Genomic DNA, 15,687 nt, shown 5'->3' with positions numbered 1-15,687 from the left:
TGGCCAGTTCTGGACATGGCCACATGGAGCAGAATCAAGGTGTACCACTAAAAGTTGGAGCAATAGTTGTGTATTCTGCTATTTTGTTTCTTTATGAGCTTAAAGCCACCTTAAGCAGGTGGCTGGGCAATATTCAAAGGTTAACGCAACCGAATGGAAAATCAACGAGACAGAAAGTACAAATTGCCCTGCCAGGAAAAATAAACACAAAAGAAAAGAGAGGCTAGAAAGAGCTGAAAAGCATTTAAAAACCAAAACCCCTAAAAACACTAAAGCCTCCAGACATAAAGATTTTGTATGAAATGTGTTACTCACACCAAATTTGGTCAACAGCTGTCGGCTACTGGGAGAATTCTACACCCACTGCTCAGGCAGGAAGAAAAAAGCAAAAGCTTCCAATTTTGTTTCAGTGAAGTTTGGTTGTGATCATTAATTTTTATGGGTCAACTTGTCTGGGCAACGGGATGACCAGATATTTGGTCAAACATTCTGAGTGTTTCTGTGTTTTGGATGAGTTTAAATTGGCAGAATGAAAAAACTGATTGCCCTCCTTAATATGGGTAGGGCTCATCCAATCAGTTTGAAGGTCTGAACTGAAGAAAGGCTGATCCTAACCAAATAAGGAAAACTCCTCATGTTTGACTACCTTCAAGTTGGGACATGGGAGTTTTTCTTCCTGCCTTTAGACTTGAGCTAAAACACAGGCTCTTTCTGGGTCTCAAGTCTGCCAGCCTTTGGACCAGAACTACATTACCAGCTCTCTTGATTCTGAGGCCTCCAGACTCAGACTAGAGCTAAATTATAAACTTCCCTGGGCCTCCAGCTTATTGAGTACAGATCTAGGGACTTCTTGGTCTTCATAATTGCATGAGTCAATTCATTACTTATAGTAAGTCTCTTTCTATATCTATCTATCTCCTATTGGTTCCGTTTCTCTGGAGAACCCTAATATGTTTGGGGGTTCCGTTTCTCTGGAGAACCCTAATATGTTTGGGTTTTTTATATGTTTTCTCCCCCCATATAAGAGGGAAACGATTATTTATGGATCTCTCAAAGGAATCAGAATTGGAAAATGGAATGGGTCTTAGAAATCATGTAACTGAATTCTTTGTTGTTTTTTTTTTTAAATCCCTAAGTCTAGGCATAAAGGGACCTCCCCAGGACTATACAGCTAGAAAAGAACAAACCAAAAACCCAGATTTTTTAAAAACTAGGAGGTCAAGGTTCTATGCACAACACGGAAGAGTTTTACTTTGAAAAAGCATCGTCTCTGGAGGAAAAAACATCCATTTGAGAGAAGGACATGGGCAAGAGCCATTGCACTAAAGAAGCCAACTAATAAAATGATAATTAAAAAAAAGAAAACTGGCAAGAGGGTGAAATCCTCTTATCTCTTTACCATTTACATACACATGCACATGTGTATATAAACCAGGACACAAAAAACAATTAGGCAACAGCAGCCATCCATCCATCCAACCAACCACACACATACACATGAACTCAGAGGGTTCAGATCTTTATGCTCTATCAGTTATTGTCACTTCTGAAAGTAAGGTAAGTTTGGTGCGAACTAATCACATTTGACAGGTCTTGTCAAACAAGACACAAGAAAACTGTAATCATGGCTCTAGGAAAGCTACCATTTTTGTCTTTAAAGGTGAGTCCAGTTTTTTCCCAAAGTAGCATACCATCACAGACATCACAAATGTATGTGACACTACTTTTCATGATTCATTTTTCTAAAATGTATGGGCGTGCAGAGGTAGGTGGGTATTCTCCAGTGTGGGTGACAGTGGCCTGCAGTTAGGAACGGCAAGTTCCCAGCTCGCAGAGAGCAACTCCTTCTTGTCAATATCACTTGTCACTTCCCAGTCAGTATCACTGGGCCACCCTGCTCAGACCTGGCAGCAGATGAAATGTAACCATCACCCCTACACTCAAGGGATGTAGGAATGAAGTCTGCCTTAGCCCTCAAGGACCTCATCTTAGTGAGAAAGAGACTAGGATGCAAACACAATGAACACAAAAGGAGCCAATGTTAAGTCCCTCCATAGACTAGCCTTTTACAAAGCACAGTACATCTCATCCTCGATCTCAGCAAAGAGACAGAAGTGGGACCCATTTTCACTGCCACTTTCCACTAACTAGCTGTGTGCCCTGTACTTCTGGGGATCAGTGTGTGAAGCCATGTGAGGGTGCTGGCGACTGAATGACTGGTAAGGGCCCTGCCCACCTCCCAAGTGCTCCAAATCTGCAGGGTGAGAAGAACAGGGGTGGGGGGTGGAGGGGGGGCATTAATTCCTCCCATCACTCTGAGTACAAATCCTACATGCCTGGATTTCTGCACATGGCCACTGTATCCTGAGGTGATATTTACTGAAGACAGTTACATCCAGGAGAAAAAACTTTCTTTTACCAGATAAAAGATCTACATGGCCAAGGAAAAATACTTTAGCAATAAAGTATAAAAAAAGGGAATTTGTAGCACCATTTTGAAAGGTGTTTACTGGTTTAAAGAAACTTTGTCAACTTTTGTTTTCTGAGGGAAAAAAATAGTTCTCAATAACAAATAATGAGAAGATGAAAAAGAAACTCACTTTTTTACTATGGTAGAAACAAATGAAGGAAAATTACCTAAAATAGTTTTTGAAGAGCTTGGGATAAAGTTTAAAAAAAGAGTTACTTGAGTAATTTTGAATAAAGGAGATGCTTTTATTTATTAGCTGATATCAACACTAAAGAAGCCAAGAAAGTGAAGTCAAGACTTTCTGGGATGGTAATAATGTACAATAGCCAACCTTAATAATGGAAAATTAGCCAAGGCATGAAAAAAGTAGATGAAGTTCTAACAGACATCGCTGGAACACTAAATGAAGTCCTTTCTACAGCCAAACTAATTCCTCCGACACCCATGCACTAGCAGAAAACCAGTGTATCTTTCTGGTCTCTTTCCTCAGACAGTGATGAGGCTCCGTGGTGACCTCAGCAGATGGAAAACTGAAGCTTCTCCGTGCAACCTCCACCTCCATTATTTGCATATGGAATTGAGAGATTAACAGTGTAATCTCTCCAGACAAGTAAAATGTCAGCAAGCTCATGAAAAACCATGCTCATCAGTTACTTTGGGAGAAAAGGACCTGATTCACAGGTGCAGGCATAGATCGGTATGGAAGAGATGGAGGCCGAAGCTCAGGTCCCGAAAGGCTGAAGGAAGGTTTGTGCATCTAGCTAATAAATAAATGTAATAACAGGCTATTGACGAGATTTTTGGTAAAGGGTAGTTCTTTCTCCCAGAAGAGCCTCTGGAAAGGGATGTGGGTCCACATTTTGCCCCTGGGGGCCATAGATAGTACTAGGCAGAATCAAGGGACCAAGAGGGGGAGAGAGTCTGATTGGGATTGGCAGTGTGTACTTGGTAATCCTCTCTCTTTACAAACCAACATACTCCCTAAAAAAGACAAAGAAAAGCACCTCAAAATGGAGCGGAGAGGTTTTAAAGACAGCACAGAGACCAGCTATGCCTGGGGATCCAGTTACCACTCAGGAAATTTGGAGTGTTTTGCCCCCAAAAAGAAGGCAGTGTTGATCAACAACACCCTCCTTCCTTATCAATAGGACCAAATGTTTTAAAATGCAAATAACAGGTTTCTAGAACAACCCTGGAATTTCTCCTGGAAATGTTTTTATAGTTCACATCTTGTTAGTCGCAGGAGCCCCAATTAAATGTCTTCTCTTCTCATTTCTGCTAACCAATTATTAGCATTAGATAATAACATACTATTTTCTGCTAATATGTTTCCTGACAACATCAAACTCCAGAGGGTCTTCATGGTGCAATAACTGAATAACTGTGGAAATGAGGACTAATTTATGAGAAAACATTATTTAAACCTACTCAATGTTTATGAAAAACAACCATTTTGGTTAAAATGCACTATACTAATGGCATAAAAACTTAGTAAATTGAAATAACCTGAAAAAAAAAAACTCCCCAAACATTATGAAAAAACAGGAATCACACTGCAAGGCTCTAAGGTTATAAATATTCAAATACAACAGACATCCACAGGCAGGACCAACCTGTGACATCATCTCATTCAAAATGAGAAGGTACTTGAGAATTTGAGGAAAGGCTTGCCAGCTTCATTCGCTAACACCTCTGGTTCCAAAATCACACTCGCCTCCTAGCTGTCCTCCTCAGAAAGAATCACACTATTGCTAATCACGTAACTTGAGAGGCCATAACTCTTGTCACTGGGCACACACCTGGGACAACCATAGTGTGGTCCTGCCTGGACTGGGGTGATGAATTCTCTCAGAATTATGGTATTTGGAGTTTCTCAGCTTGAAAGGATAAGGGATCTGAGATAAATTACCCCATGCTACTCAAGTCAGACACTATCCTTCTACCCCACATGTTTATATCTTTAATAGTAAAAATCAGATTAAAGAGAGCCCTGAGAGAGGAAAAAATAAGTCGTAATTGTGGGTGTGGGTGTGTGCACGTGCGTGCGTGTGTGTGTGTGTGTGTGTGTATAGGAGACAACAGACAGTACACCCAGGTGGCGGTGCTAGTGGTAAAGAACCCACCTGCCAATGCAGGAGAGATAGGAGATGAGGGTTGGAATCCCTGGGTCGAGAAGATCCCCTGGAGGAGGGCATGGCAACCCACTTCAGTATTCTTGCCTGGGAAATCCCATGGACAGAGGGGCCTGGGGGGCTATGATCCATAAGTTCGCAATGAGTCGGACTCGACTGAAGCAACTGAGCATGCACGCATGCGATATTTTTAAAATTCTGAAGCTTACCATCAACTGATACATGGATCAGTAAAATGTGATCTATCAACACAATGGAATATTATTTGGCTATTAAAAAGTAATGGAATAGAAACAGATGCCATAATATGGATGATCTTTTTTCCCCCAAACTTTAAACTTTTTATTTTGTATTGGGGTAAAGCCAGTTAACAATGTAGTTTCAGGTGAACAGGGAAGGGACTCAGCCATATACACACATGTATAACATGGATGAATCTGGAGAAGACCATGCTAAGTGGAAGACACCAGTCACCAAGGACCACATATATGACTCTATACATGCCAAATGTCTGGAAGAGACAAATCCATAGCGACAGAGAGTAGACGGTGGATGGGGGGTGAGTTGGAGGAAGTGGGGAGTGACAACTAACGGGGACAGAGTTTCTTTTGAAGGTGATGAGATGTTCTCAACTTGACTGTGGTGATGGTTGCAAAATCCTATAAATATACTAAGAATCATTAAAGTGCACACTTTAAAAGAGTGAACTGTATAATTTTAAATTCTGAAGTTCCAATTGGCCTAACTACCATTATCTTATCTCTAACTGCCTTCTGAGCACATTTTATTTCAAGCAAATACTCAACTCTGGGCAACAGGCAGGGTAAGAATTATTATTCCCATTTCACAGGAAGCAGAGGTCCAAAGAGCTTCTGTTTTCCTTTCACTGGCTGCCTAGGTTTCCACAGGGTGCAAGGAGGAGTGTGAACTATGGGGGAGTCCTAGGTCTTATCACTCCCCAAATCAGGGAGGGATTAATATCCAGCTCTTGCCAGATGTCTAGAAATTTATAGGGCTGGGTCATGCAGACAGGCTATTAAACAAAAGACACTGAAAAAATGGCACTTGGATTACTGGAATGCAACTCATAACAGCATGAAATCCAGGTTAAACCATTTAGCTAAAAAAGGAGGGGGGGAGTCATCTCTTGAGTTGATATCTAGAAGGGTGAAAATATACCCAATTAGATGTGGTCATATAATTTTCACATCAAACATCTTGTGCTCCCAAAGGCAACTAATGGCACAGCTCGCTGTGGATTTTCCCAAGTTTTCAGGAGCAATGACAGCCCTCTTCAACAAAGCCATTTAACATAACAGAAGGTTAAAGCAGGAACCACAAACACTTGCTTTTCTTAATTTACACCTTTCATTTACTTCCCCAGAAATGTCATGGAGGAGCCAGGAAATTTATGATGTACTGTCAACAGATGGTTCCTTTTAAGAACAGGATTTAGAAAGCAAAATATGAATTCTGGAAGGTAAGCTGGAGGTATACATACCTTTAAAAAAAAAAACAAAAAACAAACTTTTAGTATTCCAGGAAAAGCAAGATGACTTGGTTGAGTCTCACACTTAATTTTAAAGAAAAGGAAAAGTAAAGACTATTAGGTGAGTGGGAGACTGGTAGGTTTTGAGAAACCCAAGTATAATGACTTCACATCATCTATCCCAATAACCAGGTATGATCAAAATCCATTGCTGGACCACAGCAAACAAAACACAGCTCACAGGGGCTTTTCTCTACGTCACTGGCTTTTGGAAGTATGAGAAGCTGCTAGCATTTAAATCATCATGCTTGTGTAGTTTTAACCATTTCTTAAAAAAAACAAATTCTAGTAAACCACTAAGATTTTTTAAGCCATAAAGTAATTGGCAAAAAAAAAAAAAAAAATGACAAAACATAACATTGGCAAGTTGGGGTGTCATTCATTTTAAAGATATTCTTTCTTTTACCTTGGTCTGTTTCTTAGTTTAAGGCATAACAAAGGGACAGGTGCTCAACAAACACTTGCGTTAAAGCAGGATTTGTCAACCTCAACAGTACCGACGTTCTGATAGCTCTTTCGGGGGGGTGGAGTGGGGGGCGGCGCCTGCCTCTGCAGCATCTCCGGCCTCCACCCACTCAATGACAGCATCCCTTCCCCCCTCCTCCTGCGCAGCTGTGTCGACCAAAACTGCATCCAGAGTCTGCCGAATGCCTCCCGGGCAGCAAAGTCACCCTAGCTGGGAGCCAGGGAGCTGAAGGTAACTGGCCTGAATACTTCCCTATGACGGGCGCTGATGCAGAGGCCCTAGCCTGAACATTTCTGTCTAATGACTGACACAGAGGCCCTAGCTTGAAGAAGGACCCAGACCCCTGCACAACAAAATCAGCCAGCTCTCATCCGAACCCTCCAACAGCAATCAGTTTCAGAAACCCGGGAAAACATGATGATCTGGTCAATATCGCCCTGAGCCCCTCCAAGTGACTAGCGTGCAGCCTTCAACTATGCACCAAGGTCCCACAGTGCCCTACAACTCTTGCACGTGTCCTTAATATTGTCATTTACAAATGGATGAAGTAACGGTACTAGCAGGAACGGTATGTGTCTGAAGGCGTGGGTGAGAGCAGGTAATTGTTTAGTCACCAAGTTGTGTCTGACTCTTCTGTCACTCCACGGACTGTAGCCCACCGGGCTCCTTCTGTCTATGGGATTTCCCAGGCAAGAATACTGGAGTGGGTTGCCATTTCCTTCTCCAGGGGATCTTCTCAACCCAGGGACTGAACCCGCATCTCCCAGGGAAGCCCTGGGTGCAGGTACAGGTCTCTTTAAAATGGCAGAGCTGCAGTAATCTGCTGATCTATAATAGATATCCCAGTCACTCAAGAAAACCCAAACTACTCCCTGTTCAGAGCAGGGGAGTCTGATGGTAGCCAGTCAGCAAAACGATGATATTTTTATCTCTGACCTCCTTAATGAAAGAATCCAAAGTACAAACTAAAACATGGAACCCAAGTCTAATTCATAAGTCCAGAAGGTTCTGCATAATTAACCCTGAGGATCTATGAGATCCCAGAAGATGTTGGTGCTCAAGCAAGAAGGGGGGCGGCATCAACAACCTCTTGGCCCTTTGGAGGATTAACTGGCCAGCCAACTGCCCTCAAACCACCATGGGTAAGCATTCCTTTGCTCATCACCCCTGGACACAAGAGGGCACAGCAGTGCAGGGGCCAGGGGGCAAGCCCCAGACCCATTTCAAGACCCCGGCGTCTCTGGTCTAGAGTGGAGAAACGCCGCAACGCATCGTCATTCCCAGGGTGTGGTCTGTTTTCTGGACGCTGTGCCAGCAACTCCTGCTGGGAGACGTCCAGGCCACGGGGATGGGTGGCCGTCTGACAAAGTGACTCACACCGAGGCTGACAGGTTGGAAAGGCTGGCGAGAATAAAAAATGGGAGGGGGAAGCAGCTCCGCAGGGAAGAATTCAGAACACCCTGTGACCCATTTAAACCCAAACCCTCTCGTGATCATCATCAAAACCTAGGTTTTCAGGGTGGACACTCCTCCACTGACAACAACAGTTCTTTCTCTACAGACCCCAGGCTGGTGAGGAGCCCGGGAACTCTGCCTGTTGTCAGGGTTCTAGACTGGAAAGACACCTGCTCGAAAGACAGCGAGAGAAACTTTCCCAGTGGTCCAGTCCTTAAGACTCCACACGTCCCACTGCAGGTGGGCACGGGTTCGATCCCTGGTTAGGGAACTAAGATCGCACATGCTACTTGGTGTGACCAAAAAGAAAGAAAGAAAGAAAGAAACAGACTTAAAAACAACAGAGAGATCCATGAGGCAGACCGTGTACCTGCAGCCAGCAAGGCCCGGTGTCCTGCAACTCCCTTGGAACCCCTCTTAGCACCATCTCACATCAGGCCACCTGGCTGTGCCCTATGAAACATGGTTGGCCGCCAGCATCCTAGTAGCCTTGTGGCCATGAACAGTGTAGTTACTCTAGCTCAGGGGTCAGGTTCCACACCTGAATTCATTAAGCCACCTTGAGAACCCTGGTTTCACATTTTTATCTAAGACACCAGAAAGGTCTTGGACCCACTGGCAATCCTTACATCGTTACCATGATGTATTCAGGGAAGGACCCTGTGTCCTGTTTCTTTTCCTCCCAAAAAGGAAACCAAGACACAAGAGATAGCTAGAGATCAAGGCAAAAACCAAGCTATGAGCAGCCACGAAGTCACCACAAATAAAAACGTCTCACATGCCACTGCTGGTCTTCCAAACATGAATGACATTTGTATTGGCTTCTTTTATAAGTTTCTAAGTGGGCGGGTGATCTGGAAGGCACTTTCCCATGTATTAACAGCAATGCGCCTAAACAGTCATTCTCCCTGGGGAGCATGTCTGAAGATAGTGGCAACCCAACCCTGCTTCTTCAGGCATCCACATAGCCCCAGGCAGGTTCCTGACCCCGAGGAGCCCACTCATCTTGGGAGGGAGGACCGCCTTCCACGGAACTACGCCAGGCTGACCTGCCTGCTAGAACCTGAACCACCTCCGCCACCAAGATCCTTAATGCACCAGGCTGGTGAGGACAAGTCTCCAGGTCAGTCCGGCCAGCTCGGCTTCCGCTGCAGCTCAGGCACCAGTGAGGTTTGGGCCCGTGCCCAATCCGGACACTGATAACATTCCTCGCAGCTGCCGCACCGGAACAGAAAAGGTAAAAGATTCCTCCCTCCAATGTGTGAACTAGGGGAGAAAAGCAGGGGGGGGCCCGGGGAGAAAACAACTCCCTTGGAGCCCCTCTTAGCACCACTATCTCCACGTCTGTTCCAACATCACAAAAGACAGATACTCAAGCTTCCCAGGCCCTGGGTACCCTCAAAGCAGGAATTTCCCCTGGAGGTAGAGGCCAGGGAGGCAGCATTTAATTCTCTCCCCATCACCACTGGAGTTCCCACTGGGCACTCGGAGGGAGGAATCCATTCATCCCAGGTTCCACTACCAATGCCAGCATGCTCGTCTGCCTGCTTCCCAGAGTTGTGTATTCGTTTCAAGTAAAATGAATTCACAATGTCCGCTTGGGTTTTTCCATCTTCTGGCCTCTTGCAGAAAACAAGGCAGTGAGGCAGAGTTGAGAGAAGCGAAAGGACACTGGATTCCAGAAGGCTGAGGCTGAGGCCACCTCAGGCAAGTTTCCATCGTAAGTCCCTCACTTTGCGAAGTTAAAGGAGTAACAAAGACCACATGGTGTATGAGTCCATTTATAGATGTCTAGAACAGGCAAATCTACAGAGACAAAAATACAGTAGTAGTTGCCTAGGACTGGGAGGAATTGGGGAAATGGACAGTAGCTGCTTTTTTGTTTAAAAAAAGGGGAAAAAAAATGTTTAGCCACCACAAACATAGGGCTTCCATCCTCCTCTGGATTAGTCAACTTTAAATATTGTCTCTTGGATTAGAAGTAAAGATAATCTGGAAGGTCCTTAGGAAGTATCTAGGTAAACTATTAACCTGCTTGAGACTCAGCCTGCTGGAACAGGAGTAACAATGTTATCTACCCTAAAATGTCAGGAGGATTCAATTTCAAGGCGGAGGTAAGGAGTTTATTAGCACAGCACCCAGGACATGGTAGACACTCCATAGAATGCTCCTGTGCTGAGTACAGTCCCACAGGAAGCCTCAGAGAGAAAGGCCAGGTTCAAGAGAGAAGGACTGGCCGCTATCTTTGCCTGAACCCTGCTTCTTTTCTTTTTTCCCCCAGCATTCTTTCCTCACCTTCAATATTAAGGCTTTGACCAGCTTAAAAAACAATTATAATAACAGCCAAAGTTTGGGAGCTCTACGAGAGCTGTACCTGCAATGCCATGTCCTCAAAATATGCCGTGTAACTATTCCTGCAGGGTTCTCCTTCGTCAGAAAGTCTTGCCCCTATTCAGCAGACGGGCCACAGCAAACAGCACAGGGATGATGCCCAGGATCACGCTGGCTTCTCCAGGAGGAGGTGTCATGACCAGTTCTTAGCTCCAAATAGGCTAACCCCTTATGATCTCCTTCACAAGGGAAAGGAGAAAAACTAATGAAGAGCATCTAGTAGACCCCAAAAGGCTAAGATCGTCACACCACCTGTTGAATGCAAACTTCAGTAAGTGTTTTAAAGACCAACTCCGGCTAATCTATCCTAGGAAATCTTAACACCAGTCAGTCATTTGATCCAATGGGAGCCAACATCTGCTTACATGATCTTCCCTTCCTTGTCGCACTGATTCGTCCAGAAACTAGACCAATTGACCCAGACAGACCAATTAGAATCCTGTCTCAGAAACGGGTCTGAGTCAAGTCAGGGCAAGAGCCCCCACAAGCCTCCAACTAAGGATGAAAGCCTGTGACACCACTCATCCTCCAGGCCGTCCTACCAAAGCTCTGCAGCAGGAGGAAACGGGGACTCGAGGGTGGATGTCCCCTCATGGGACAGCCCTTCAGCCAGCCCTTCAGCAAGCTCTCCCTCCGCCATTCCCACAAGTTAGTTACGGCAGTCAAAGAACTCCCCTCCTGCTTGTTTAACCTTGCTCAGGTTGGGTTTCTGACACCTGTCACTACAGAGCGCCATTAAAGGAGGTTTGGGTTTTTTTTTTTTTTGATGTTTTAAAGAAAGGGGGAGATGAATTAACTTTGCTCTCATACACAGGTAATAATGAATGGCGCCAGAAACCTTGGCCGGCCCATCTAGCTCCAAAGTGAGTGGCTGGTCGACTCCCCTACACTATACCAACCACCCTTACTCAACTCCTCTGCCCTGAATAGGACCACAGGGCATTTGGTGAGGCCCTCCGTTGGCCCTTAGAATTTTCACGGAGGTTGTCTCCAAAATATACATGTGCACACTCAAGTCACCAGCAACACAGAAGGCTCCTACTCTCAGGTAACTGCCAAAATGATTAAACGTGGACTTCTAGCCTGTGTGTTTGTGAGAACATTGTGTGTGTATGCATGTGTGTGTGTGTCTCATCCCACACACCCCACACAGCACTGCTCTGTTACTAGACACGATGGAACACAGGGCTTCTATATTGTATAAATGAATATCAAAAACAAGGAAGACAGCTGTAGAATCTGTGCTTAAAACCTGCAGTGGGGAGTTAGCAAATAGAGCTTCCCAGCACAAAAGGCTCCCTAAGTGTTCCTTCCACTAACATTCTCTGGAGGTGGTTGAGCCCATGCAGATCTCAGCGTCAACCAGAGGGCATGGGAACAGGTGAAGGGGATGCCCTGAGTGAACTCACTATGTGCCCAGTGGGCACACAATCCTTCAACATGCAGAAGACCAGATGGGTCTAGTCTTCAAACATGCCCCAATTTCATTTCTGAATCATGTCTGGGTGTTTGTGGCTGTTTGCATGGCCCCAGCTCATCCTTCTGGAAGGTTTCTTTGACTTAGGCCAGCAGGAAGAAACAGGCTTCTGTTACAGACACGCTGCTCCCTCTGAGTAGACACACCACTGTACCCACCACACCCACTATCCGCCTCTGAGGGGTCCACCCCACCCTAGGTGCACGTTCTCAGCCACGTGCCCAGCCCCTCCCTGCTGACTGGACCGGAGGCAGCATCTTCCCCAAGGATGGCTGAGGCTGGACAGTGGCCATCAACAGCCACAGACACTCCAGCCAAGCCCGGGGCAGGGGGCCAAATTCTCCCTCTTGGTCTTTTCAGGGGTTTTTGTTTCCTTAATAGGGAACTCAGAACAAACTGAGAGTCAAAGGCAAAGGGATCTAGAGCAGGAGACCATGAGGTGAAAGGGCTGAGATGAAGGGTGAACGTGGAGGCAGGAAGATGATGGGGCCTCGGGCAGAGAGTACGAAGGTGCAGAGAGCAGGTGGCCCGCAGACGGGGAAGGTTAAGAGATGACACAAAAAGATGAGAGAAGACAGGCCAAGGGCTGAGTAAGAGCTCGGTCTGGGGCAACTCCTGCCCTGCCCTCCAGCAGCCTGGGTCAGGAACAGACCCCGCTCCCAGCCTGCCAAAGCCGAGGGCCAGCAGCCCCTCTCAAGCGGCTGAGTTCTCTGGTCTGGGTCCACCGGAGGCCAAGCCACCATGTCAGGGTCTCTTCTCTCTGGTTCTCAGTGCAGCCTTAAAACAAGGCCCGCAAGACTCATGGTAACCAAGCTGCATCCCTTGTTCCCCAAGCCCATTTCTTTCCCTGCTTTCCCAGCATCCTGGACCACTCGCAAAGCCTTCTGGGTAATCACCATGCAGGTGAGCTGGTTTTCACCCAAATAAACAATCCCCTGTCAACTGTCAATAGTGAGGAAGAGCAGTATAGTGCAGAGGGGCCTGAAGACTTCGTGTACAAAAAAACTTGTTACATTTTGTTCAGAAAGGGAAGTTGGTGTAAGCTTCATTTTTTAAAGGGGAGTTAAGTCTAGACTGTTCTCATATGCGATAACTGGTCTCCCAGGACTGTTATCTCCTCAGTAGGTTTAATAAGGCACTTAAGACAAAAAAAAAGACTAACTTTCTGAAAGTGACTTCAGAGTTTAACTGAAGTCCATAAAGTTATACTAAATGCCATGGAGGAAGACGTGTCCCCAGTCAGAGACTTCCAAAGGGTACCCAGAGATGAAAGAGAGAAGAATTTGAGAAGGCTAGTCCTCCAAAATTATAAGCTCTGTCCACTGACTCTATTTTCCATTTTACAATCACAGCAGAGGACACAGATCACTGAATCTCTAAGTTTCCAAGCTATAAAGAACCAAAAAACCCTCATCATATATAACCCCTATTTTTCTTTTTTAAAACCTATGAAATAAAACATGCCAAGACTTGCCCAGGGTCACACGGCAAGTTTCTGACAGAAGTAACACAAGGACTCAGGCTCCCTGGGTCGGAGCCCAGGACTCATTCCTTTCTGCCCTGGAATTTAACTTTCAACACATTGAAAGTTTCTGTGAAATCTAAACATAATTACATCAAAAGCCTAGCACTACTTATGAAATCTAACAGAAAAAATATATTGCTTCTCAGAAGCTTCACAAGAGAACCTTGGCAACAGAGAAAAATTACGGTTGAGTATTTCTGGGGGGAAAAGAGGTACAAAGAGGTTTGTGGATAATAAAATCACTTCCAACCCAAACTGACCCACATTTAGAAGTCCAGATCCAATTAATCTGACATCAGTCAATTCTGTGCTGCAGTACAAGCATTTGAAAATTTACTTTGGGCTGAGTATTACCAGAAAACCCTTGCTGCCAGTGGTCTGCAGTTCATTTCTTTGTATGACAACCTCAACACCCAGAACTCCAGTCCTTCTGGAGCCCATCCTACAGGCTCTTTGCTGGTAGATTTAGTTCAAGGTCCTCAAAGTATATATCATTGTCCAATTCACGTAATATGTTAATAACCGTGGGCTATTATGTTGATTTATTCAAAACCGCTCACAGCAGAAGTGCATTCTCTTCGGGCCGTTCTTCCACTGTATGTTCAAATGCATCACATTTACAGTAAGGTTAATGCGAGGTGCCCGTTCTTCCCAATAGCACACAGAAGAACCGGGCACGTTAAATGCTCAAATATTGCCTTCTGATGAAGCCTCTGTAGTCACCATTCCCATTCATGCCGAAGCCCAGCCCTTCCGATGGGGTGACGGGATAAGACTGGAATGCAGACTTATTTTTGACAGTGCTTATGGAGAAAAAGCTTTGCACGGCAGCCCAGACTCTTCATCTATCAACACAAACACCTCCCGTTAATGGTCAAAAACAAGGTGAAAACACGGAATTGCAGAATCTTCATTAACGGAATCCTGCAGAATTGGTCCACGTGATGTTTTAAGTGTTGATCTTTGGCCAATCTTGTCTCATGACTGATCTGCATTTACTCTTTCAGTATGGCTTAAAATTCTGGTCCATACAAATCCTACACCTGTATGTGATCGAAAGCGGGTTCGAAAGCTTCTTACGTAGCATTCTTTCTACTCAAATGACAAGCAAACAGGCATAGCTTCTCCATCCTAAGGCTCGCATTGTTCCTCCATGTTTACATTTCTGAAATTTAGATGCATGTGACAGGCAGATAAATTTTAACATAGCAGTGCTTCTTTACTCCCTGAAAATGTGCTCTTAAAGGCAAATCTTACAACTGATGGTGTATTCAATTTAGAAAACACGGTACTGCAAACAGTCATTCTCATGCATTTCTCTGGCAGGCGCTTGCCTTCACGCACCTACCTAAACCAAATAGTAAGAACTGGCATAACTTTATACTGAGGCAAAAGACCTGCTTGCAACGCCCTCCAAGTATTAGCAGCACCCCCCTCCTAAACATTGGGTGAAGCAACATATCCTGTTTGAGAAGCTGTTTCTCCATCAGCCACCTGACTCACAGCACCTCTCATTCCTGACTACAATCCATGTAGTAATCCTGACTACAATACATCCAGTCATTATTTCCCTCACTTTACTGATAAGGAAACAGACTGGGAACTTTCCAAGCTGACCCAGCGAGGAGGCAGCTAATCAAGGTGAAAACCAACGCATGTCCATCTCCACACTCCCAATGCAGGGGGCCCAGGTTCGATCCCTGGTTAGGGAAATAGATCCCACATGCCACAACTAAAGATCCCGCATACCATAACTAACACCCAATGCAGCTAAATAAAAATAAATATAGAAAAGGGAAAAATACAAAGTGTGTCCATCTCCAAAGCCAGTGCTCTTAACCACTAGGCTCCACAGCCTTGCCCCTTCAGAAGCCAGGGTTATCCCCTTTCTTTACAGATGAATAAGCTGAGTCTCATGTTAAGCCATCAATACAAAGATAATATAACTGCAAGTGGAGAGGCCAGGTAGTGGGAGCCAGGCACTGTGTGAGTCTGGAGGCAGGAAATACTTTTTCCAATGCACTAGGCAAGAAATAAAGGATGGTCCCAAATGGTAGCCTTAAGGTAATTAATAAATGAGATGTGTGTCCTTTACTCCGCATACCATGAGTACTCGGGATAGTTTCCATTTCTATGAATGGATCTATGGGTATCTTCTCATCTCTGCCCTTGACCCCACCCAAAATGTTTCCCAACTGTTTGGATATTACATTCCATACTTC

General features: G+C 44.9%; 1 protein-coding gene across 34 annotated transcripts in view; it reads right to left on the bottom strand.

The window, feature by feature from the left end:
- The window catches only part of TCF7L2 (transcription factor 7 like 2), a 199,331-nt gene that overhangs the window by 78,060 nt on the left and 105,584 nt on the right, over window positions 1-15,687 (bottom strand). The window lies entirely within an intron of this gene.

This window comes from Cervus elaphus, chromosome 15, assembly GCF_910594005.1.
Source record: "Cervus elaphus chromosome 15, mCerEla1.1, whole genome shotgun sequence".
Lineage (NCBI taxonomy): Eukaryota > Metazoa > Chordata > Mammalia > Artiodactyla > Cervidae > Cervus > Cervus elaphus.
This window is presented reverse-complemented; position numbering and strand designations above follow the sequence as displayed.